Source organism: Polistes dominula, unplaced genomic scaffold (assembly GCF_049000335.1).
Source record: "Polistes dominula isolate Pdom_NZ unplaced genomic scaffold, Pdom_raw_medaka contig_32, whole genome shotgun sequence".
Lineage (NCBI taxonomy): Eukaryota > Metazoa > Arthropoda > Insecta > Hymenoptera > Vespidae > Polistes > Polistes dominula.
The window spans coordinates 903,932-931,315 of record NW_028300880.1 but is presented as its reverse complement, the minus strand read 5'-3'; the positions used below and the strand labels follow the sequence as shown (position 1 = coordinate 931,315).

The following is a 27,384-nucleotide window of genomic DNA, read 5'->3' as shown; positions in this document are numbered from 1 at the left end:
TTTCTCTCTCATTCTTCTCAAACCTCTACTTTTGATTCTTTCGAACAGTCCCGAAACAAAAGAACAACCATCTATCCAGGTGTTGCGATCTGTCCTTCGAAAACTCTCTTTCTTTCTAATATTCGACATTCTTAGCGGTCCAACTGTCGTTTCAACTTTTACTGTGTTTAGTTTTTGTTATTTGGTGTATTATGTTTTTATTATTTTTATAGAAAAGAATTTTTTGTAGTTTTGTTAATACGATTGTAAATTGAAATGAATTATTAACATTGTTGATTATTCAATTAGTTGTATTATTTGATTTTGTTAATTCTTATTAGGTTTTATGGTTTTATAATAGAATTTATTACTATTATATAATATATATATATATTATATATATTATTATATGTAATATTAACCCTTAGAGTGCTATAAACGCATATATTCGTTTGGTAAAAATTACCACAGTGATTTATCGACGAATATACGTGTTTATTAATATTAATGTAAAATAATGTAATGTTTATATTAATTAATTAAATTATATTAAAAATAAATATATTAATAATAAATTATTTCGTTTCTACAAAACATTGTAGTTAAAAGTATTCAGCACTTAAATGGTTAATTATGTATAAGTATTAATAGAATTGCATATGGTAATAAATTATTAGCATTTTTGGAATTATACATTGTTATGGTATATTTCTAATTGCAAAAATTTATAAACAAAATTTTAAATATTCTATGTATTTGTATATTCATAACTGATATTATTAATAAGTCTTGTGTATATTTGTAGTAATACATAGAAGGTGTAAGCAACACGTGGATACTAAAACATTTTTTGATAAATCCTAGTAAATATGAAACGAGTTTTAACATGTTAATATTCAATAAAAAACATCCCGATAAATAAATTTATCAGTAAGAAATATGAGTATGTTGGTAATAAACATGCACGATAACTTCAGACAAATTTTTGGAAATACCAACAACGATTTCCGATAAGTAATCAACTGTAACAAAAATATCTAATCTTCTTTTCAATTTAAATACTTACGTAGATTAGTTTTTCCAGATGTTAAGTTTACACGAAGTTTAAAAAACGTTTCATATTTACTGATTAACATACTACAAAATTTATTATTATTATCGTTGTTTAGATACACCACATGTATAAATATTCGCTTTGAAGTACACAAGGATGATAAAAATTTCCTAATAATTGCATACTAAATAAATAAAATTCAATCTGTATTTTATCTGTTGCTACTTTTTCCATTAAAAAATATTAGTAAAATTTCGTATAGGTTTAATACACCCTTCCCCTATTGTCACTCATTAGTACACAGCACACATGTTTGTATGCATTAAATGGCAAGATGATAATAAGTGAATCGTGACACATTTTTAAGACTAAAAGTAGATCGCATATAAAATAAAGTTTGATCACACCTGGTACATTTAATTAGAATATAACGTATGTACTTACTTTTGTATGATTAGTATGAAAATTCCATAAAATTGTTTACCGAGTTGTCAAAGAATCACGACGACTGTTGTCTTGATCATCGTTCTGAACGTCACTGTTAAAAACACACATGTTTGAATGCATTAAATAGCAAGATGATAATAAGTGAATCGTGACACATTTTTAAGACTAAAAGTAGATCGCATATAAAATAAAGTTTGACCACACCTGGTACATTTAATTAGAATATAACGTATGTACTTACTTTTGTATGATTAGTATGAAAATTCCATTAAATTGTTTAGCCAGTTGTCAAAGAATCACGACGACTGTTGTCTTGATCATCGTTCTGAACGTCACTGTTAAAAATGCTTTCTTCTATTTCAGCATATGAAGAACAATTACGTCCTACAATTACATATTATTATGAATTATATATACATTTAAATCTTCATCTTTTTTCGTTCACCGTTACTTATACGAATTCGAACGTTATCAAATAAAAACGTCAACGTAGTAATATAATAACCGAATGAGAAATGACGTATGTTGAAACAGAACATTCAACGATCTATAAAGCGTTTGTTCTAATAGTCTAATCACTACTCACCCTTCTTTATTCTATCGTCGTTCTTCTCAGTTTCTAGTGGTACACACACTCGCGCACTTATGCATTTCACTTGCATCGTAATGAAACACGCACACGAATTCATTTCACTTGCACCGTAACAAGACGCGCACGCATATTTGCGAAATAAATCGAATACTTTTCTAATAACGTTCATATAACCTCAAGTGTTCGAATAAGACTGAGTATAATAACCACGTAAATACTCGAAAAATACCGAATACTCTTACCGAACGAACACGAAGGTTAATGTGTTTACGAGTTCAACGACGATATTCTTAATAGAATAAAAATGAATTGAATATATAAACCATCTGTGACGTCACGTACGTATATAAACAAAACATTGAATTACCGAGAAACTGTTTTTACAATTAGTTTAACCTCTCCTCACACTTCTCTTTTCTGTCGTCAATCTTCTCAATTTATCACCGGACGTGTTTAAACGTGTTCCTATTATATTATTCTACCTTATTTATCTTTTTATTAATTTATATATAATGTTTTAAAAATCATACTATTTAACGATACTCAAAGGAATATTATTTTAATAATTATTCCTGTGTCAGATGTGTACTTTTTAGAACAAACTGTTGATTTCATATAAATAGAATAAAGTTGACCACCTCTGACCTAAGGCGTATCTGCAATCCTCGTGTCAGAATATTTATCTTGAAAATCGATCTACCTGCTAAGAGGAAAAACAAAGAATCGTATTTCCGAGATCTTAGGTTAGAGATGGTCATCTTGAAAATCCATCCTGAAAGAATATTATCGACAGAGAGAGAGAGAGAGAGAGAGTGAAAGTCTGTGATAGAATGAGAAGAAGAAAAGAAAACAGCTTCCGTCAAGGATTACTCAGGATTAATCAGAGTTAAGGATCCTTGTTCCACTCGATCTTTCTCGTTACTAAAGGTCCCTCATTAGCGAAACTTACGACCAACTTCGAATCTTCCCGATGACGAGACTTCGACCTTCTTATGGGAAGGTGGAAGGGTGTGTGCTTGTTAAAAGAAATTATCGAAGTAAAAGATAATTGGAAAGAAAAATTTATCTAGAGTAGAATTTTTGTTCTTTTTTTATTATTATTTTTGTTTATTATTTTTCAACATATTATTTCAAATTTTGTAAATTCTCTACCAATTATCTATCCCTTACCCATTTACTCTAGTTAAAGTTGATCAATTTTACTCTACTTTACATACTTTAACATAATTTGCAATAAATTATATGAAAAGTTTAGTAAAAGTTAGATTATTAAAGAAAAATATTGTATATAATCTTAGATCACGTAATACTTTAGTATTGATCATTTTTTTCCCTGTAAATATTATTATAGATAAAAATATTAATTTAATAATAAAAAATAATTTTTATATATATTTTTTATTTCTTATATTATGTTTAATTTATTCTTATATTTAATTAATATCTCATATTATCTTTAAATTTATGATAAATGTAATTATTTAATAACATGTAACTTCGTAATCCAATTGATACAAAAATAAGAAAATGTGATAGAAAAAAAAATGATTATTTTAAAAACAACAGCAAATTTGTGTTCATAGTGTCGATTTTTCTTTTTTTTTTTTTTTATGAAATTTATTTTCTTGCTTTCATTTGTGTTTGTGTATTTGTGTTGATAGGTACTAAATTATATTTTATAAGATACATCTATAAATCATTCCCTTATATGAAGTGTATTAATGAGGTGTATTTACTTAACTGTATAGAAAACTATAACTCAAGTAATAAATCGTATGTTATCTGGAATTTCTTGTTAAACACCAACGTCTGAAAACGTAAACGCAACAACTCAAATCATTTTTATTCAATCTACAAGATAATTATCTGACGAAACGCCACTTTCATTAAACTAAAGAAAAAATTCTAATATTAACTGCAATAATTTTAGAATTTCTTGTAAAACATCAAAATCGCTTACTACAAATTTAGAATTAAATAATTTCATTCATTTTCTATTTCAGTTTACAAGAAAATAATCAGAAATCAGATAATAATTTCATTAAAAAAATTCTATTTTTCTAATATTTATAGTAAAACAACTTAGTCATAAATTAAATACAGATAAAACATTATTTAAAAATATCCGTACAATGATTAAAATAATTTTTGTTTATCTTTAAAAAAAAAAAAAAAAAATAAATAAATAATCAAAAATTAAACGTCAATTAAATTAAAATTTAACAATTTACAAATTTTTGTTGCTGAAATATTTAATTAATATAATTAATTATTTTTAATAATAATATAATAATTATTATATAAAATAAATACTATAAATTTATAATAATAATATATTTATATAAAAATTATTAATTAGTTTATTTTTCTTATCAAGATGATAACATAATAATAAAATATGATATATAACTTTTATCAAACATTAACAACACTGACTCAACTTTATCATAAATATAACCACCATGAATTAAAAATAAAAAAATAACTAATTAATTTATAATTTATTTATTTATTTATTTATTTATTTATTTATTTATTTATTATTTCATATTTCTTAGATACGCGAATAAAATGACGATATAAACAATAAATAACTTTCATCAAATAATTAACAAATCTTCTTATTTCAACCTTTAATAAATTTTGCAATATGATTTTAAAAAGTAATCACTTTGAAAATAAAAGTTATTCAATAGTTAATAAAAGATTAAAAAAAAAAAAAAAAAAAAAAAAAAGTTCTCAAGACATAGATCTGAGGTACCGTGAGAACGGTATTTCTCTCGGATCCTAAAGTGTGTTTCATATATACTCAACACAACCGATTACATTATAGTGTTGGTATCTCCTGGTTTGGTTCATTCACATGTTCCTTCCCATTGATACTTTCAGCTACGATTTCAGAATGTGAGATTGGGAAGAAAGAAGAAGAAAACTATGCGGCTTTGGGGATGGCGTAACGACGGAGGCTCGCGCATAAATACTTAAACTTTTCAAGTTAACCAACACAACACACCAAAAACGTCTGATCCTTGATCCTCCGACTTAGGGTGGACAAAAGGTGTTTGGTATTTTAGAAAAAGGACGACTAGTCTTTCCTCCTCCTCCCCCCCCCCCCCGCCGCTCCCCCCACCCCGCTCCCAGAAAAAGACCAATCAATGAAACAAAAATGAAAATGAAAAAAAGGATAAAAAAAATTACAAAAGAAAAAAATCAAAAAAAAAAGAATAAAAAAAGGAAAAAAGGATTCGAGACTCTAAGGAACTCAGGAACGTTCCAAGGATTTCACGATCACACCTGAACTCGTAATATACGTCAAGCATTCACCAAACGTGAACAGACGATGAGAGAACAGGACATGAATTTATTTCTTTCGACCCTTTCCATCTGCGGAAATGTTATCGAGGGTTGAGTTACAACTTCTGAGAATCGAAGATCAAAGGATATCTAAATTCTTGATTATAATCTTATTTTATTGAATTTTATTTACACAAAATTTTTCATTATTTATATATATAATTGTTTTCTAATACTTTATAATAGAGATAGGTTATGTTAAGTTAAGTTCATTTATTGTAATTAATATTTATCTATGAACTATAATCAAAAATATTTAAAAAATAACTAATTTATTAAAAAGCAATCATCAATCATTTAAAATTATTTTACAGTAATACTAATCATGCATATAGTAATACTAATTTGTTAGTATTAAATTAATATATATAATAATTATATTATAATATAAATATTATATTAATAGTTTTCATTTCAAAAAATTATATATATATTAATTTATTTAATAATATATATATTAGAATATATACAAAATACTACAAAAGTATTAAAATACTAACCAATAATAATCTAATTTCTCTATTATTCAACGATAGTAATCATTATATATAGGTATATAGTAATACTACTTACTTATGCTTTTGGTAGAAAAATATAGCATGAAATATTCACTATTATATTGCAATAGTTCGTGGGAAAGTAAAGACGATAATGCTAGAAGAGGAAAAAAATATAAGTGAATAATAATAATTAAAAAAAAAAATATATAAAATGAAATCTTATAAATAACATTTTCTATCGTTAGGCGTGCACGTCTAACAGGCAAAAGGGATTCGCTTGGTAGGTACTCGATCGCACCGCGCTTATGCGTCGTTACCAAGTGCCTCGAGAGTAAAATTAAGTGCATGTCCGCATAATCGCTGAATGTATAATAAAGCGAACCGCGTGCGCTGCACCGAGGGAGAAGACAAGCGCTGAACGTAACTTACGAAGAGGTACGGCTTTGCTTTCGAACTACGTGCGGCTCCATTCATCGACAAAACGTAACGGTACCTATCTTTGCATTTCTTTTCTTTTTTTATTGTCTTTTCTTTTTAAAGTATTATTTTAAAAATTACCACCTACTAGTATCTTACTTATAGAAATATTTAAAATAAATTAAGAAATAGGTTTATAGAGATCAACAATTTGTTCAAAAAAGACACATCTGACACAGGAATAATTATTAAAATAATATTCATTTGAGTATCGTTAAAAAATAGGATTTTTTTAAAACATTATATATAATATTAATAAAAAGATAAATAAAGTAGAATAATATAATAGGAACACGTTTAAACACGTCCGGTGATAAATTAAGAAGATTGACGACAGAAAAGAGAAGTGTGAGGAGAGGTTAAACTAATCGTAAAAACAGTTTCTCGGTAATTCAATGTTTTGTTTATATACGTACGTGACGTCACAGATGGTTTATATATTCAATTCATTTTTATTCTATTAAGAATATCGTCGTTGAACTCGTAAACACATTAACCTTCGTGTTCGTTCGGTAAGTGTATTCGGTATTTTTCGAGTATTTACGTGGTTATTATACTCAGTCTTATTCGAACACTCGAGGTTATATGAACGTTATTAGAAAAGTATTCGATTTATTTCGCAAATATGCGTGCGCGTCTTGTTACGGTGCAAGTGAAATGAATTCGTGTGCGTGTTTCATTACGGAGCAAGTGAAATGCATAAGTGCACGAGTGTGTGTACCACTAGAAACTGAGAAGAACGACGATAGAATAAAGAAGGGTGAGTAGTGATTAGACTATTAGAACAAACGCTTTATAGATCGTTGAATGTTCTGTTTCAACATACGTCATTTCTCATTCGGTTATTATATTACTACGTTGACGTTTTTATTTGATAACGTTCGAATTCGTATAAGTAACGGTGAACGAAAAAAGATGAACATATAAATGTATATATAATTCATAATAATATGTAATTGTAGGACGTAATTGTTCTTCGTATGCTGAAATAGAAGAAAGCATTTTTAACAGTGACGTTCAGAACGATGATCAAGACAACAGTCGTCGTGATTCTTTGACAACTGGCTAAACAATTTAATGGAATTTTCATACTAATCATACAAAAGTAAGTACATACGTTATATTCTAATTAAATGTACCAGGTGTGATCAAACTTTATTTTATATGCGATCTACTTTTAGTCTTAAAAATGTGTCACGATTCACTTATTATCATCTTGCTATTTAATGCATTCAAACATGTGTGTTTTTAACAATGACGTTCAGAACGATGATCAAGACAACAGTCGTCGTGATTCTTTGACAACTCGGTAAACAATTTTATGGAATTTTCATACCAATCATACAAAAGTATGTACATACGTTATATTCTAATTAAATGTACCAGGTGTGATCAGACTTTATTTTATATGCGATCTACTTTTAGTCTTAAAAATGTGTCACGATTCACTTATTATCATCTTGCCATTTAACGCATTCAAACGTGTGTCTTGTGTACTAATGAGTGACAATAGGGGAAGGGTGTATTAAACCTATACGAAATTTTACTAATATTTTTTAATGAAAAAGTAGCAACAGATAAAATACAGATTGAATTTTATTTATTTAGTATGCAATTATTAGGAAATTTTTATCATCCTCGTGTACTTCAAAGCAAATATTTATACATGTGGTGTATCCAAACAACGATAATAATAATAAATTTTGTAGTATGTAAATCAGTAAATATGAAATGTTTTTTAATCTTCGTGTAAACTTTACATCTGTAAAACTGATTTACATAAGTATATAGACCTAACAAAAGATTAGATTTCTTAAGTAATTTGAAAAATCTCATTGAAGTTCTCCAGCTGGTAAGATTAAATAATTTACTGAAGCTATGATTTTGTTTTTTTTTTGACGTGGTTTTTCTTATTCAATATCTAACGTGTCAGAAATGTTTTTGTATGAGTTATGATAGTCTAAACAAAAAATTCATCTTTTCTTTTGATCGATTTAATGGCCTTCACCTTTGACACAAACGATAAGAATTCGATGTTCCTTTTTTTTGGACACTAAATTACAACATTTTTTGTTTATGTTAATTAAGAATGTAAAAAAATAAATTCTTGTCAGTTTACGTATATTTGTGTGAATGAATAAGAAACAGAAAAAAAGTGAGAGAAAGAGAAAGAAAAAAAAAAGAAAAAGGGAGATGGATAAAAGTTGTCACACGACTATAAGGACCCAAGGATACATCTGAGATTTTATTTTTCTACTCGACGTTTGCGATAAGATAGGATAGGACTGTTTAAGAAAAAGAAAAGAAAAGAAAAAAAATGAGGCAGGAAGTATTTTTCGATGGGATATTTTCAAAAAGATTTGACAGTTTTGTATCTACACGTTTAACGACAGATAACTAACAAAGGACATAAAATCGAAATTCTTGACTTTTGTCTCTTCTATTTCTTTTCTTCTTTCTCTTCTATCATGCTGTTTTTCTTTTAACAACGTGGGATTAATTAATCGATAATGTTCAATAATTTTTATGGTATAGGTACTACAATGTGAAAGTATAATAAAAAAACATAATATGTGTATAGAAGAAAAAAAATAACAAAATAATAATAATTATAATAATACTATTAATACAATGTAATTGAAACTAAATAAACTTTAGGGAAATATAATAATAGTAGTAATAAAAAAAAATTATGGTACTTACGTATTAACGCCACTGCAGCAAAAATTCCGCTAATGCGCCAATAAAGAGCAATTTTGTTGTTCGCTCACAACAACCTTGTTGTTTGCACACAGTAACCGTCAGGGTTGCGTCAGGGTTTCACTGAAATCCGATTGACTACTTTTTATAAATAAAATGTTTTGAATTTTCAAAGTGTCTCGATTTTAAATAAAGTTTTTTATTCTATGATTAGTCGCAACAATTTAAGGTGTAGATTGGCGCATTAATGGAATTTTGCTTGGGTTGTGTTAATAATTAAGTACCAATTTAATATTTAATAATAATCGTATATAAATAGCATTGTATTACTTTTACCTTTAAACGTTTATTTTAAAAACTGAATTATCTTCAATTGAAAATTTTAAAATAAGACAAAGATGAAACATAATGACGTGTAATCGATAAATCGTAGAATAACGAAATTTATTTAAAATGGACAAGGGTAAAATCACGAAATATGTGTCGTTGAAATCAGGAAGAGATTAAATGAAATCGTGTGGTTAACTAGAAACGAAAGAGAGAATGAGAAAAACGTGAGAATGAGTTGGGGAAAAGAGAAATAGAATGAGAAAGAGAGTAGAAAAGAGACAGTTAGATGGATAGAAAGAGAAATGGTGTTGGGGAAAAAGGTGGGTGGGTGAGGCGGGGGGTGGGGGGAGAGGGGGAGAGGGGGAGATGCGGTTACCGTTGAAACAAGCGACAGCTCCAATCAGGAACGAAAGCCAATTATCGAGTTTCGGCTGGGTAAGTGCTTGTTAATTGATTCGATAAAATCTATAACGTGACTGACATTGATTGGTTCATGCTTTTGATAATAAAATTCTAATGGAAGATTAGTATTGTTGGATAAGGGAAAAGGATAAGGACAATTACTTTGTTGAAATTGTATCACCAATTTTAACTTCTGATAATTGCTTGAAATACAAAAAAGAAAAATAAATTGGAAATAATAAATGTTAGAAAGGGGAATTAGAAATAGTAGAATATATATGGGATGATTAGAATCATTTTTAGAAATGATTATATTAGGGACATTAAATTTTGTTACTAGTATTGTATAATTGCAATTTAGAATTAATATAAGAAGAAATGATTTTTTTTTTGTATATTAACACTATGACGTTCGGTGGTTTCACATTGGTGCCATGCGAAAAAATTATATTGTATAATATTATATATTTATTATAATATACCTAATTATTTAGAATATTTATTAATATTTATTATACTATATTAGGTGGACTGGAAAGTAATGTCGTTTCTGTAAATGTCAAATTTTGTATATTTTTATCAAAAAACCGATTGATTTTTATTAAATTGATATTAAAAATTAGCATACTAGATTAAGAAAGGTTGTTGATAACAAGGTTGATTATTATGTGATTGATTAAAAATATTAATTTGTTAGAAATTTATTCGTTTCAATTTGATGTTAGACAGCGACATTATTTTCCACCTAATGGTGGAAACAGTAAGAATTAGAAAAAAAAGAATTAACTAAAAACGATGATTAGAACAAACGTTCAAAAACATTCTACCGATCGAAACTTTATCTTGTAAACGAACATGTAAAAAAAAAGAACCGAAAATTAGAATGAATGTTAGAAATATCATATACAAAGTGTCTTTTAAAATCTTATCGTAAAATACTATGGCAGTTAAGATATCGCTATCCGTGACATTGTCACCCTTTGAAACCACCATAGAAAAGAAACCTCGCTTTTCCCCATACCATCTCATTCTATCAACTATCCTTTCCTTAAAAATCCATATCTTGCATTGAATGTTTATCAAACGATTCTTTCAATGTATAACACACATATACATACACAAACATATCACACATATCAGGCGTGAAAAAATATAAATTTCCTTTTCGTTCGTTCCTAACCCACTCTCCTAGAAAAAAGAAAAAGAACGAGAGAGAGAGAGAGAGAGAGAGAGAGAGAAAAAGAAGAAGAAGAAAGAGGAAGAATAAACTATGAAGATAGTGTGACGAGTGGTGCTGGTGTTGGTGGAAAAGGGGTTGGGGGAAAGTAGCCGGTCACTAATGAATAGAATCACAAATTCGACGTAATCTTTCTTTTTAAATAAGAGGATTTTAAGAGAAATAAAAAAAAACACACACAAACACACACATACACCCACATAACAGGCTCTTTCGGTCTTTCGGTTGGTGGATAAAAATATACGTTTCTTGGTGAGACGAGGTAAGCATTGTAACTCCCCACTCCAACCCCCTTTCACGCACTCCTTTGTCAGTTTTTTCTTTTTTTTCATGGTTAGTCTCTAAACGGGAATTAAGAGAAACAAACAAAAAAAAAAACAAAAAATAAATAAAATGAAGGAAGAAAAAGAAAAAAGATAGGGTGGGCTTGGGTGGAGGAAAAAGAAGGAGAAGAAGAAGAAGAAGAAGAAAAAAAACGGGGAAAGTGTAGAAATGTTTTCGGCGTGAGGTCCAGGGCATAACTTTTGGTAGAATTGGTGCGTTGGACGATTGCTCGTGTAATTTAATTTAAGTTACGAGCCACGATAGCGGCCAAGCCACAAATCAATTAGAGTGCTCCGTTCTTTCAAAGGGTGATAGTGATAGCGGCGGTGCAGAGCCCGCTGTAAACATCTTTACTGCCAGATAAGTGTATGTGTGAGAGAGAAAGAGAGAGGAGTTAGCGTTAGGAGAGAATTTCAAAAGAAAGAGAGAGAGAGAGAGAGAGAGAAACAGGAAAGAAGTAGAGATGGAAAGACCAGTAAAAGAGAAAGAAAGAGAAAGAAAGTTGGTTGGTTGGTTGGGTTGGGTTGGGTTGGTTGATGGTGTGGTATGGTTGTGAACTGAGCAACGTGCGTTCCGCTTTCCTTATAGTTACAAGACCCTATCGTCTTTCTCTGTCCTTCTATGTATATCCCTTTTATTCTCTGTCTCTTTCTTTGGTTCTTTTGTTTGTTTGTTTGTTTGTTGGTTTTTTCTTTTTTTCTCATTTTCGTTCATTCTCTTCCATTCCATTTTTTGCTTTTGTCTTTTTTTTTTTTTTTCTTTTCTTTTCTTTTCTCTTATCGCATCACCATTTTGTGCTCTCGATTATTTCGCTTATTGGCTCGCTATCTTACTTCTTGAAACGTTAGACTTCTGTTCGGTGGATAATTCTCAAGACTGGTTGTTTTGAATGCTTCCTAAAAGATATTATTGTGTAAGCTGGGATATTGTGGATTTTGTTATTTGTTTGTTTTATTTTTTTGTGGGTTTAATGTTTATTGATTTGTATGGAAATTCTAATGTCTCGCTGGGTTTGTTGGTTTTGTAAAGTAATTCAAATTATTGTAGTTGAGTTTTAATTAGTTTCAAATATTTCTTAATTATAAGTATAAGTAACACAAAATAATCATAAATAATAAAATGATAAAACATTTAACTAATCAGGTATAAATTATATTTCAATAATTAATCATTAAAAAAAACTTAATACAGTAGGAAACTTTACTTTTGTCAACACTAATATACACCTAATAAACCTTTAGAAAAAAAGAAAGTTCATTTCAATAATATTATTGAGAAGGAATAACAAAGCATAATACTGTTACGTATGTCGTTTGAGTATTACGAGGTATAATGGTGTCGCTTAACAGGAATTTTGACCGAAATGGACCTCAGCATTCCTGAACAGCAGGAGGTGGTGAACGTTTGGTAATCCTGTTTTAACTCGTGGCAACTGTTAGGCACGTTTCTCATCTTCTGTAGACGCAAGAAAAACTCATTGACAACATCTTCACTGTTGGGGGGGGGGGGGAGTGGTGTCCTAAAGTCCAAGTTGATTTTCTTTCACATGAATGACTCTATTCGAATTTACATGATTTTCGTTGACCACCTTTTAAAACATTTTTAAATGTCAAATTAGAGATTCAAATTTTTGGTGAAATAATCTTCATAAATATTATACGACAAATTTGTTTAGGAAATATTGTTCTTTTTAGTTTTCCTGACTTACTTAACCCCTTAAGCAGCAATAATTTTCGGAAATACCCTACACACTTTTTGGAAAAAACCTCAAAATTTTTAAATGAATTTGTAAATCAGAATCCAATAAATAACAAAAATAAAAACCTTTATTAAATTATTATTTTTTTTTTTTTTTTGTTACATTTGGATCAAAAGAGACGTTACATTTGTGTAAGTAATATGAATTATTTGTGTATTTATATTGTAATAAATTTTGAATATTATTTAAGAATAATATTTCATAGGTATTGCAAATAGAGGAAATAAAAATTACTAAGTATGATGAGTAAGTTATTTTAATATCGTTTTATTTAATCTTGATTATTAATTGTAATTATGAAGGTCACTATTATCAACTTGTATTCCCATAGAAAAAATGGTATCAAATTTACATTGATCATTACTGTTATTTAAAGAGAATAATAAATCTTGAACATGAGAACCGATGTTATGAAAAAAATGAGTTCAAATTTAGCATTCAAAAATATTACAAAATTCATTGAAACGACGATACGAATAAATATTATGCCATTATTAGAATCAAATATTTAATCAAGTAGTACAACGAATAATTAGTAGAAATAAAATGTTATTTTTTTACGTTAACACACTCATATAATAGTAAAGTGTAACGTTCGATAAAATGTGAAATTCTTGTCGATAAATCTATAGAAATAATTAATAGAATATATTGATAAAAAGAAGGAAATATTGGGTATCGTTTAGTAAATGGAATGATATGAATAATTCAAAAGCTTATTCACATCTATTAACGCTAATCGTGCCATTTGCGAAAATGTAAATTATGAACAGCGTGTTAAATTATTGACAGTTCGCTACTGTGTTCGTTGGCGAAGCGTGAAGTTACGCGTGTCATGCCAATTATATATTATAAGGTATATTCTTTTAAAAAAAAAAAAAAAAAAGAGAGGAAAAAAATAACACACATCTCGCTTTTACCTATTTTTGATTTTTTTAAACGATAACTATAATACTGAGCAATATGATCCCAATCGATCTTGAAACAATGCTTCTTGCGTGACACCAACCAACCAGAAGTTTGCACAAATTTATCAGATATGACAGATGTGATCTATCCCGTTGATAAAAAAAGAAAAAAGGTAAAAAAAAAAATTATCTTCCTACAGCCTCGTTTCTCAGATGAAAATCAAATGTGAATTATTCTACGAGTGAAAAAAAAAGAAAAAGAAAAAGAAAAAGAAAAAGACGGAGAAAAATAAAGAAAAAAAGAAAGAGAAAGTAGATTTTTAAATCAGCTAGAACACTCATGAGAAATTCATACTACAAAGAAATTCACTTTGGCTAACATAATTTATTTAATGTTCAAATAAGAATATTCTCTATGGTAATATCGATTCTAATAAAATTAAATTAAATCATACTAACGATTATTGTAATACTTTATGTCAAATATTAACAATGTAATACTGTATATATTATTTTTATTAGATTTTAATGTATAATTGTAATATGTTTATAAAAAAGATAATAATTTTACAATATTATTTTCATTCTGAAAGGAATATTTTAACAAATGAAAACGTAATTATTCTAATAAGGTAGGTGTGATTTTTAATGTAGTTAAAATTTAATAAAAAATTATTAACATTTGCTGGAAAGAAAATTTGATTAGTTTACTCGATACTTAAAATAATAAAAAATAAAAAATATAAATGATTTAAAAAATAATATATAATAATTTTAGAATACTATTTTCATCCTCATAGTAATATTCAAAGCAAAAAAAAATGTAATTAATCTAATAGGTTATGTGTGCTTATTATAGTAATTAAATTTAAATAACGAAATAATTAATTTTTGCATGAAACAAAATTTTGAAAATTAACTCCACACTCAAAAAAAATAAAAATAAAAAAAAAACATTCAAATAATTAAAAAAACCTGTAATTTTTAGTCAACGCGAATCTCTTTCCTTGGACCCCGCAAATATGCGCCTTCAAAGTATTCAAAAGGTTGAACGATTAAATCATATAAAAAAATATCGTGTGTGTAGATTACACGTGTTAGAAGTAAAACCTGTCTCATTCTCTCGCAGACTCAATTCTATATGTTTGTCTCTTTTTCTCTTCTTACTAAATATCGTGTTCGTTACATAGCCGCCCGCCGCTCCGTTACATCGCCGCCGCGTTTCACTTTTCTTCAAATCACTTCCTATTCTAAAGAAGTTTTCACTTCAAAAAAAGGAAAGAAAAAACAATTAATGACTCTACCAAAGTTGAGTTAAAGAAAAAATATGCACAAGAGAGAAGAAGAAGAAGAAGTAGAAGAAGAAGAAGTCAGTGTTAGTGCGTGTGAGTGCACAAACATTCAGAGAAAATATGTGGTGCATCGCAAACTATGCATCACGGGCTGCACCCCACGCGGTGCACCTTGGTATATTAGTCACTGGGTACGGGCACCAACTGCCGGGACCAAATTGAGTCTTTGCCATAAACTAAGCCGTAAAAGGGGTTGCAGTCTCTGGGAAATGCTCGTTTCGTAAAAGAGTACCTGATAAATAATAATAATAATAAAAATAAAAATAAAATGAAATAAAATTGTAAAAAAAGAATCCAGAGAGAATTTTTTCTATCTCTTTTTATTTCTCTCTGTTTTTTTTTCTTTTCTTTTTCTATCTTGTGCGTGGTTGGAAGAAGAAGAAGAAGATGATGATGATGATGATGAAGAAGAAGAGATGGAAGATTATAAGAGAAAGTGAAATTGAGAGATGAGACATTCTAATTTATGATAATGTTCGAACGTTTTCTAAAAAAAAAAGATTATCTATGTGTCCTCATTCTATATTCGCGCATAGATAAATTTTGTATCTTTTATTAAAACTTGTTGATGATTTTTTTTTTGTAATTTTAGATTTGTTTCTTTGCATTTTATTTTCTATTATTTTTTTTTATTTTATGTTTAATTTCCTTCTTCCCCATTCCTTCGCAATTTTTTTTTTTTTTTACACATTTTATCATTAATATTAATATGATTATTTTATTACACAATTATCTACAATGTTGTACGAATTTATTTTTAATTAATTTTTTTTTTTTGTAACTTTGTGTTTTGTTTTGTTTTATTTTATTTTTTCTTCATTTATTATTTAACAAATTTATTAATTTAATAAAACTTTGAAGTTCTTTTTTTCTATTTTCTATTCTCGATTGATTTTATTTACTTTTACAATTATTCTCAAAGACAAAGTATAAATGAATTATTGAAGTTTTGTTGGAATTCTTTTTTTTTTTTTTTAAATTCTATCCTGTTTTTGATTGTTTACTTGCAAGGATTAAAAAAAAAAATGAAATCAATTAATTATGACATTTGAATATATTTTTTTTTTTAAATCATAAATTCCATCGCTAGTCTCACAAGGATTATTTATTATTAAAATATGAAGTAATGTTGGATTAGATTTAAGGATTATATTTTATTTTAATTTTTTTTTTTGTTATTTTTCAAGGATAAAAAATAAATAAATCATTGAACTTTTCGACTTCTGTCTTTTTTTTTCTTTCTTTCTGAAATTAGTTATAAATTTCTTCTATTCACTTTTAATGATGAGAGATAAATTAATTGCGATAATATTTAAATTTCAGTTTTAAAATTAACAAGCAGTCTTCGTTTCTTTTTTTTGTCGAATATAAAAAAATAAAAAATAAAAAAATTAACCAAGGAAGTATAGGATTCTTTTTTTTTCTTTTTTTTTTTTGCCAACATTACATAATTTATTAAATGTAATGTTAAGAAGAGAATGTAATTTAATCATTATAGTATCTAAAAATATCTGATCATTTATTTTTGTATTAACAACGTAATATTGTTAAATACTACTTTTTAAACTATGCAAAACACAATGTAGAAAAAATTAAATAAAAAATTAATTAATTATGTTGAATATTTTTTTTGCATTTCCAAAATCATAAGACGTCTTTTAAAAATTGTAAAATGTTTGTAACTAAAAAAAAACATATGGAAACATAATTCTTTTTCGATTTTACATCATAAATATGAACAAAATATTCAATAATTATGAAAAAAAAACTTTTTACGTACTTTTCTTTTTTCTAATTTGAGATTAGAATTTCGATTTTATCACAGATGTTCATAATTTTTTCTTTTTTTTTAATGATAAAAATAAAACTTGCCTGAATTCTTTCAAGAAATCTGATACAATCATTAAACTTCATTGGCTTAAACGTTTCTTCTCCTAGCATTGAAATCTCTGATTCCGTAATTCCATTTATAAAATACAAGTTTAAAAAACATCTAATTGTCAATATTTCTGTATAGAAAATTTATTTCTTTTATAAACCCATTTTTCCTTGCAATAATTAAATGTAAATTTAACTCGCTACGAAATTGAAAAATAATTCTAAACTAAAAAATAAAAAGAGAAGAAAAAATAATCGAAATTCGATAATTATTAATAATTATTCAATAATTCAGTTTGATGGTAAAAGAAAGGGATTTGTAAAAAAAAAAAGTACATTAAAAATAAAAATTGACACATACAACATAATAGTCTCCTTTTTAATATAATATGAATCTATAATGTAGTAGACAATAATAATAATAATAATAATTAATAATTATAATTATAATTATAATAATAAAATAATAATATAATAATGATAATAATAATAGTAATAATAATAATAGTAATAATAATAATAATAATAATAATAATAGCAATAATAATAATAATAATAATAATAACAACATAATGCGATATTGGTGACGATGATGAGATAATAATAATAATATTAATAATAGATACATCTGTCTATATTCACATTTAGAGCTATGTACAATTTTTTCATTAATTAATTTACAATCGAATTCGTACGATCAACCGAATGAAACTTATTCATCTAATAATGTGTACACGTTTACCTAAATACCTGTACTGTATGTATGTATAATATTTATATATATAATATATATATATATATACTTATATATTTATTTATTTATTTATTTATATATAATAATTTTTTATATAATATATTCACAACAAATAGGTTCAATGACGTAGGTGCAACAGTGTTTAATTACAATTTTATTTATATTTTATCATTTAATATTATTTTTCATTTCATTTATATTTCAATGTTAACAACAACCTTGCACCTAAAAGATCGATAAACAATGATCGATCTAAACGTCATAAATCGAACCTCTCCGTTCATCAAGTTCTATACTCTGCTTATGTACAAAAAGAACATTGTTCGTCAATAATTATAACTAATATGATATATTACGCGTGTGTGTAAGTGAATTTTCACGAGCACCGTAAAACGTTCTCGTCAGATTATTACCCCGCACATATGTAATTTATGCGTGTAAAAAGTGTGTTTATATGCGACAATTCGTATGTAATGTGTGTTTGTGTCTGTCTGTCTGCTGTCTGCTTGTGTGTGTGTGTGTGTATGTATATGTGTATACGTACAACCTATTTTTATTTATAATATATATCGCAACACTTTGTGATCTTTCTATTCATTTTATTTATTTATTTATTTATTTATTTATTTATTTATTCATATTTTAATTTTATTTAATTAGTTCTTATTTCATTTTTCATTTCTTTTACTTTTATCCCCTTTTTCTCTTTTTATCACAGATATAAATAAATGTATTCTTTACAAAACAATGTACAATTTTTTTTTTATTTTATTCTTCTTCTTCTTCTTTTTACGCTACACCATCACCATTTACAACACACTTACGAAGATTCATTCTATCATTTTCTTTCTTTCTTTCTTTCTTTTACATTTGTTGTTCTCTTTCTCACTCATTCTAGCATTCATTCGATCTTTCATTCATTCATTCATTCATTCATTCTATCTTTTACTAGCTCGCAATTTTTTTATATCGTATATGCCAAAGTACAAAATGATAGTCGATTTTCTGTTTAGTATTTTTCTTTTTTTGTTTTTACCTTTTTTTTTCTTTTCTTTTTTATTCATTTATTTTATACTTTATTTTAATATTTTTTTGTTTGTTCGTTTAAACAAATCTTACGACGCGCAACGATGCTTGATAAATAATCCCCACGAGGATTTGTATTTTTATTTTATTTTATTTCTTGTTTTTAATAATTTTTTGTTTATCTTTTTTTTTTCTGAAAACGTCACGATGACGAAATCACTGCTAATCGAAATTCTTTTTTTTTTCTTTTTGTTTTTCTTCTCAAATTTTATTTTTTTCTTTTCATTTTGTTGAAAATAAAAAATAATAAAAATAAAAAAAAAAGTAGAAAGAACCTTATACCGTTATAAAAAAATATCAACAATTTTGTAAACCGTGCACAAAATATTTCAATCATCGTTGCGAATTGAACGATCTATGATCGTTTATCTTTATTTACCTCTTCCTCCCCACCCTTTATTCTTACTCCAGCTCCCCACTTCTTCATCTTTCTCCCCACTCCTTCATCTTTCTCCCCACTCCTCAACCTTCTCACTTTCATCATCTGCGCCAATGATTTATCTTCTTATTTTCTTATTTTCATTTTTATCTACACGAGTACGTTCTGCGATTGCGGAATTCACGAAAATGTTATTCTTTTTTAATATTGTGTATATGTGTATTTGTGTGCGTGTGTGTGTATTTGTTCATAAGGAGCTTTAATCTCGATGATAATTCGCGACATTCAGCGAGAGTAAGTATGTTTTGTTGTGTGTGTGTGTGTGTGTAGGTACAGCCTTATCTATAAATATATTCTACGGTATAGTAAATCGACGCTTGTGTGTGTCGCGTTCGTATACTTCACCCCATTCTTATAATCCACTTTTGTTTATATTTATATATATATATATTATGTGTGTAGTATACATTGTTTCGTGTGTGTTCACATGTGTAATACGCGTTTCAATGTGATGATTTTGTTATTTTAATATTTATATTTACATATATTATTGTAATCGTTCTCTAAAATGAAACATGCTTGTTAAATCATTTTTTTTTAAATAAATTCCATTGTTAATCATTTATTTAAAATAAATTCGATTCTTCATCATTTTGTGTTAAAGTAAATAATAAAATTGATTAATTATTGTAGGTTATAATCAAATTTTTCGTTTAAAATTACAATATTTTTCAACGACTGTAAAAATATTGTTGTATATTTTTTGAATATTTAAAATGTCAATTGACAAATATTTAAAATTAATTTCACTGGTTTTGAAACTAATTTTGTTACCTTTTTGGTTTTATGTTTCACATTTTGTACGTAAATCACATTCGAAATATCGAATATTTTTTTATGATCCAAATAGAAACAAATTATTTAAAAAATTGTAATAAAACTGTTAATTAAATGAAAAAAAAAATCTATTTAATCGCGAATAAGATTGTTTGCTTAAAAAAAATAAAATATTTGTCTTGATTAACCTATAATTGTAATTCCAAAGTTGAAAAAAAAATGAAACGACTCAAAATGGCGAATGAATCACTGAAACTAACCTAAATTTGGAAGAATTTAAGTTAATTTTGTAGACTGACAAACCCTGAATGTGTTACAGTGTTTCATATTCAGAGACAATTACTTTATATAATTCATTAAATATAATTATATATACAGTAATCCCTCAATTTACGCGTTTAATTAGTTCCAAAAAAAAAAAAAATGAAGGAAACAGTGAGTAGATTGAATCATAAAAAATCGTTTAAAATAAGAAACCAGTTCCACATTTTTCAAATTTATATTTATATTCCAACTAATTAACAAATTTATGAATAAAATTAAACTATCATAAGAAAATCCCCAAAATTAGTGTTTTCACGTAATCCAAGGTGAACACATCATGGATTGTGAATCCGTGTAAATGAAAGGATTACTGTGTACACGCATACATACATACATATATATATAATTAATTCGAATCGTGTTTGAAAAAGAGTCGATGTGATAGTCAAATGAGATATAATTACACTTTATTAGAAAAGTTCATTATTTCGTGCTTTAAAGTCCAGTAACAGGTATCTAGGCATGTAAGTAGTTGGTAGGTAGGTAGGTAATAGTAGTAGTAGTAGTGTAATAGTGTAGTAGTAGTAGTAATAGTAATAGTAGTAGTAGTAGCAGTAGTAGTAGTAGTATTTTTTTAGTTAGCAGTTGAAGTAGTAGTATTTGTTGTAGCCAGTAGTCCAGGTATCTCCGTTCTTCGAAAGCTGATGGCCCACGAGAGGCTTGGTCGACCAAAACCATCGATAAAATAATAATAATCGTAACAATGATTGACGAAACACAAGAAAATTTGTTTTTTTTGTTTTTGTTTTGTCTAACTTTTACCTCGTATTATTCGATTATTAAACAAAATAATCAAAACAAACAAACAAACAACACCATGTACAATTCCCCATCATAATAACGCGTAATACGATTATTAGTATTATACTCTCATCCAGGATATTGAATTGTTCCTTTTTTTTAATTAACTATCTCTTTTTCACTTATGGTAATACAGACACACACACACTCGTTGAGTATCAACGAAGAAGATCTTTGGCCCGTTCGGACTTACATAGGCGCATTTCGAATAATAATTAATAATATCCGGAAGTTGTTATTTCTATATACTTTGCACGTTGCCCGTTGTAGATATTTCATTTAAAAAGTATACCTTTTGCTATGGCCGATTTAAGGGTTTAAGATTTGCACGACTAATTGATCGAATTCTCTTAAAAGAAAAACCCCTCTCAACCTAATCCACCCCCTCTCTCATTCTTTGCTCTTATTTTCCCGGTTTCAATTGCTTTTTTTTCTGTTTCCTTTTCTTGTTTTTTTTTTTTTTTATCTATATTTACAACTATTATGTCGACAAGAGTATAGGTGAAGTTAATCAATCGTTCGATATGCGACGAACAAGAACGGTTATCACTGACCTTGATATTTTCTTCAATACCATATTCATAATTTTCAATCCCGAATGAATAGTCTTTTTATTTGATCAGTTTTATTTTTCTCTTCTTTGACCTAACTTTCATTGTTCTTTCTCGCTTACTCGTGCACGTGCAGGCACTTCAACGTAATTCCTCTAATTCCTAAATCTTCTCTAAGCCATTACCACCCCCCTATTCTTAGTAACCCATTTCTCACTCTACTTTACCCCTCCTAGTCCCCAATAGTCCAATCCTTACACCTTGCGGAGATCAAGGGTTAGATTTATGGATACCGAAAATCGAGCTTTCTGATTCCTTTTTACTACGTTTTCTGTCCTCTTTCCACTTTCATTCGTGCCAAGATAACGACAATAAATTTCAGGATATCGTAGGAGGATTGCAAGTACTTGCAATCCCAAGATTGTTGACTTCTTTTAACTTGTTTCCCGTCCTTGTCACGTTCATGTTCCATCACGGTACTGTTTTTTAAACCTGAAATAAAAGAAAACATAAAAATCGTTTTAATCTGTTCGATGTTATTTTCAATTCATTCGTAGTTTCAAGTAAATAATTATTGATAACCTTAATTAGGTTATACTATTCATGAAAAAGGGGTGGAGAAAGTAGAAGGTGGGGTTAGTTGTTTGTGCAAGTGGGTGAGTTTGAAGGAACTTTCGGAATACGAGTTGTACGCATGCGTACAACTTTACAAATATTTCTATGGAGGTTACAAGTCATTCTAACCTTTAACGTAGTAAGCTCGTATATTTTTATTCTTTTATGGGTTATTTGTTATAGTGAGCGCAATAATATAATAGAAATACGAAATGATAACAAACTGGTGTTTAGTTTGATCAAAATCTATCTGACTAAACAACAATAATATATTCTAACCTCAGTTTTTACATGAAAAAAAAATAACTGCACAATTTCTTTCGAAACTTTTAAGACAAATTGGTTTTAAATATTTCATTATTATTCCGTCAACATTTATGAATCCAGTAAGATGATTGTCCAGTATTATCAGTTGTAATACCAGTTGTAATATATATTATTTCTCGCTCCAATTACGAATCAGTAAAGGAAGCCGGAACGTAGGATACAAGTTTGCAATCCTATGAGTCGAATTTCCATCCATTACAGGCCTATTATTATCTACTTCTCTTTCTAAACACATATATACATACACACGTAGAAACATTATAATACCATATAGATATATGTATATGTAAATAATCACGTGACTATCTCGATGGGGGTAAAATTGAAGTAAGTTTTAACGAGCATTGGCAAAGTAAAAGTTCAAAGGTCGAATTATCGATAGAATAGTACGATTAGAATTTGAGATCCGCATTTAAAATCATTCTCTAGTCTTAACCGATTAGGTAGGTTAGATAAACAATTCTGTGCACGCGCGTTCATGCTATTTATATTTTTATCTTTTTTCTTTTTTTTTCTATCATTTTATCTAACGTTATAGAGTATAAGAACACAATCGTGTGACTCGCAATTACAAGAAGGCGGATCAGTAGTGATACTGTTGATACTGTTAGGAACCTAACCGGTTTAGAGAGGTGCTACTCTAAACGCACATAAGTTGGAGTGGGGGTAAAACAAAAAGGTCGAACAGTAAAACACCGTCTAACTTCTTAACAGAGTATTACTATGTTTTTTTTTTTTGCATATATATATATATATATATATATATATACTTATGTAGGTTTGTGTTGGTATAATGTGTGTTTGCCACTGTATGGTGTGGATCTAAAACCTCTTGCACGCATACCTTTATATCGATACCACGATTACTGTGTCTCACCGGGTGGACATGTCCGGCATACATTCCAATACGATCGACACACCCGATACATAAGTACAACCTTTCTTAAAGTTTTTTCTTTTTTCTTTTTATTTATTTATTTATTTATTTATTTAATTTTTTATTTGTTCTTTGCATTGTTTTTTTTTTATTTTATGAAAGAGAACAATAGTCGAAGAGAGAATGATAGGAGAGAGGTTAACTGTATTTTTGGATTTTTAAAATTGATATTAGAATAGGTTGTTGTTTTATGAATTATTTTTTAAATTAATTATTATTGTTTTAAATTAAAATTATATACGTATTATTGTTGCAAGTAATATTTCCCCTACTTCAGAATTTTCTGTACCCCCTAAACTCGTTTTTACAGTTATATTACAGAATCAACATAGATGATTATTTTTTCTGTAAATTACTTTTGTATCTACTTAATTTTGTATTATATATAATACGAAATGATATTTATATAATTTATTTAAATATTATTTTATATTACATTATTAATATAATAGAACTTTATATATATATTAATATTTAATTACTAATATTATATTATTATATATTATATAAATATAATTTTGTTATAAATAATATTTTCAAGTTAAATTCATGAAATATATAATAATAATTTAATAATATTTGTTCTAAATATTATTAATATCAGTCACGTTTAGTGTTAAACAAAAAGTGAGAATTTATGGGAATATTGCATGGAATGTGAATAATTCAAACGAAAAATATATATACAGTGAATATTTTTGAAACATATGAAAAGCTATTCATCCTTCGCTTGTTTTCTATTTTATTTTGATTTTTTTTTTTTTCTATCCACGTCGTTATTTTGACCACTATCTCTCTCTCTCTCTCTCTCTCTATTTCTCTGTCACATCTACTCTCTCTTTAGGTCAGGTTATTCGTCCTCGAGTGAGCTCGTCAAGTTCTCTAAGCGAAATGACACGAGTCGTATGACAAATGGCACGCGATTATGCGACAAGTCGGTTCGAGTATCCTACCGCGTGTAGTGCGGATACACCGTAGTTGTCATTTTCATGAACAACGAATTTAATAAGCATCCGTTATTCTTCACCACTAGGTATACTTTTCAATGTCCCTTTTTTTCTTTCTCTTTCTTTCTCTATCTCTCTGTTGTTTTTTTTTCTTTCTTTTTTATCTTCGTAATTTTTATGTCCATTCTACTTTGACTTTAACATATATCAAACGATTCATTTTAATACTTAACACAATGTCTACCAATAAATTGTATATTCGAATTTGAAAATAATAATAAAATAAGAAAAAAAAAATAAAAGAAAATATCAAATCAAAACGATAGGTTTTAGAAATGTGAATTATACGTAGATAAGTTAAGCCCTTTTTACAAAATGAGTTTCTATAACACACAGTTGGAGTCCCACATACTTACTTCTCTACCAATCTACCAATCGAAGTCAAAATAACCTTTAGAATATTCATGAACGAGGTTCCCTGTCTCTCCCAAGTGACAACCGGGACGATCGTCTCGATCGAGAATGAGAGAAAAAGATACAATGTATCTCTCTCTCTCTATATATATATATATGTGTATGTGTATGTGTGTTTGTGTCGTAGAGAAACTGCAGAGAGACCCTTTTCGTCTCCATCTCACGAAAGGATAAATCTTGAACTCGTGGAGAGAACGGAATACAAGTATTACGACACACGCTGAGCAAGAATCCTTTTGCGCGACTCGCTTTTTTACCAAAATGACTCGATGAGATATTAACTTCGATCAAGTTAATGGACGTTAGAGAGGCGAGAAAGTTGAGTTGCTTTTAATGGATACTTTCAAATGATATGGATTAACGAAAATGAATAATCATTTGTCATTAATGAAAGGATCTATCTTGTTAGTTTTTGGTAATCATATTTTTTTCATTATTTTATTGATCAATGATTATTTATTTATTTTTTTTTTTCAAATAAAATTGACATTTGTAATCAATCATGTTTCTAAAGTTTTCTAAGATTTGTATTTATTTTGTAATAATTCGTTGGTGTCATTTATATTGATATTAATTTGTTATTATTTTAATGATTTATATTTAGTTTGTAATCATTTTTTATTACTTTTAGATTTTAAACAAATGATAAATACTTATTGTCAATTTGTGTTAATTTGTTTGTAATATATAAAAAAAAAAATAAAAAAATTAGAAAAATAAGAAGAAGAAGAAGAGAATTACTAGAAACTAAAAGTTAGCTCATCGATTCTAAGAAATTTAATAGGGACACGCGACACACAGATGGAAAAAAAAAAACCAAAAAAATAGAAAGAAAAAAAAAACGAAAATAAAAGAACCTGTTTTATAAATCCATTCGTTATTATCTCTAACGGATGTTTCCCCAAAAATTATTGAAACGTTGCGAGACTCGATACCATACTAAAACGTTAATCATTTCTATCTCTATCTCTTTCTGTTACCAACACTATCTTTTTAAACCAACCAATCATTTTAAAAGTAGACATTTGTTAATACCACATCGTTTAAATTTCATGTTGCACCGATAAGACTACCAGTTAAAAACATTTTTACATACTCACATTAGAAATCCCCCCTCCCTCCCCCGAATCTCGTTTTGAAAGATACACCGTGTCAAATGAGTTGAAAACTTTTGGTATTTACACGTAACATAAATGTACGTATCACTTTCCTACCTTTTTATAGAAGATCCTAGTTAAAAAAAAAGAAAAAAAAAACTATGCGAACTATACACTAGTAATATTAACACCTTAAACACATTTTATGGTAAAAGATAAAGATAAATAAAAGTTTGAGATTAGTTCGTAAGACAGTGGGTTTGCAGTGACAATAAAATGAATTTCACCTGGACTTTAACATACTTTAATATACATCATGTTTTCTATGTATATTTATATCTCTATCTATATATGTATATGTGTGTATAAAAGCATATGCTCTTTCTAACGTAAACGTATATCACGGATGAGAATCGTACGTGAAATTACGAGCAAGTCAAATGATCGTTATCTTAATAAAAGCTTCTAAATCGTCTGTATGGTTAATAACAATTATTCTCGACAAGGTACACCATGTGTTATTCTAACATCCATGTGATAATGATATCCGTTGAAAGATACGATAAATAAAAAATAAATTAAAAAAAAAAAAAAAAGAAAACATAGAATAGAGAAATAAAATGAGAATTAAGTATAATAGAAGTGAATGAGAATGAGATGAACAGGTATTAGAAATTATTTCTGGTATTCGAACACATACACATACATATTCGTATGATTATTTTAAGAGTGTATTACTATTTATATTGATCACGTGAAACGTTGACACACGAATATCTTCTATCCATCTTTTTATTTTATTTTCTTCTTTTTTTGTTCTATCTTTCTTTCTTTCACACTTTAATGCGAATAATTTATTAATAAAAACAGGAAACGTGACGTGTGTGTCTGAAGAGTGGGGAAGGGTGTGGTGGGGAGGAGGGATGGAAAGGGGCTTATCTTGTTATCGGAAATTTATTATT

General features: G+C 27.7%; 1 protein-coding gene and 2 long non-coding RNA genes across 4 annotated transcripts in view; 1 reads left to right on the top strand and 2 right to left on the bottom strand.

Annotated features, from left to right (window-relative positions):
• Positions 1-1,350: 1,350 nt before the first annotated feature.
• On the bottom strand, positions 1,351-2,243 carry LOC149033550 (uncharacterized). The gene is made up of 3 exons (XR_016178002.1): positions 2,067-2,243; positions 1,722-1,864; positions 1,351-1,571 (listed from the first exon to the last, which is right to left on the bottom strand). It is a non-coding gene; the product is annotated as an uncharacterized LOC149033550 (long non-coding RNA).
• Positions 2,244-7,656: 5,413 nt separating this feature from the next.
• Positions 7,657-27,384, top strand: part of LOC149033549 (uncharacterized) — a 106,497-nt gene continuing 86,769 nt past the window's right edge. The window contains exon 1 of the long non-coding RNA XR_016177542.1: positions 7,657-7,752. This is a non-coding gene — a long non-coding RNA (uncharacterized LOC149033549). The remainder of the gene's footprint in view (positions 7,753-27,384) is intronic.
• The window catches only part of LOC107069813 (homeobox protein araucan), a 121,792-nt gene continuing 112,501 nt past the window's right edge, over positions 18,094-27,384 (bottom strand). For both annotated transcript variants that reach the window (XM_015327421.2, XM_015327422.2), the window contains exon 7: positions 18,094-22,517. The gene's annotated coding sequence lies outside the window, so the exon portion shown is untranslated. The remainder of the gene's footprint in view (positions 22,518-27,384) is intronic.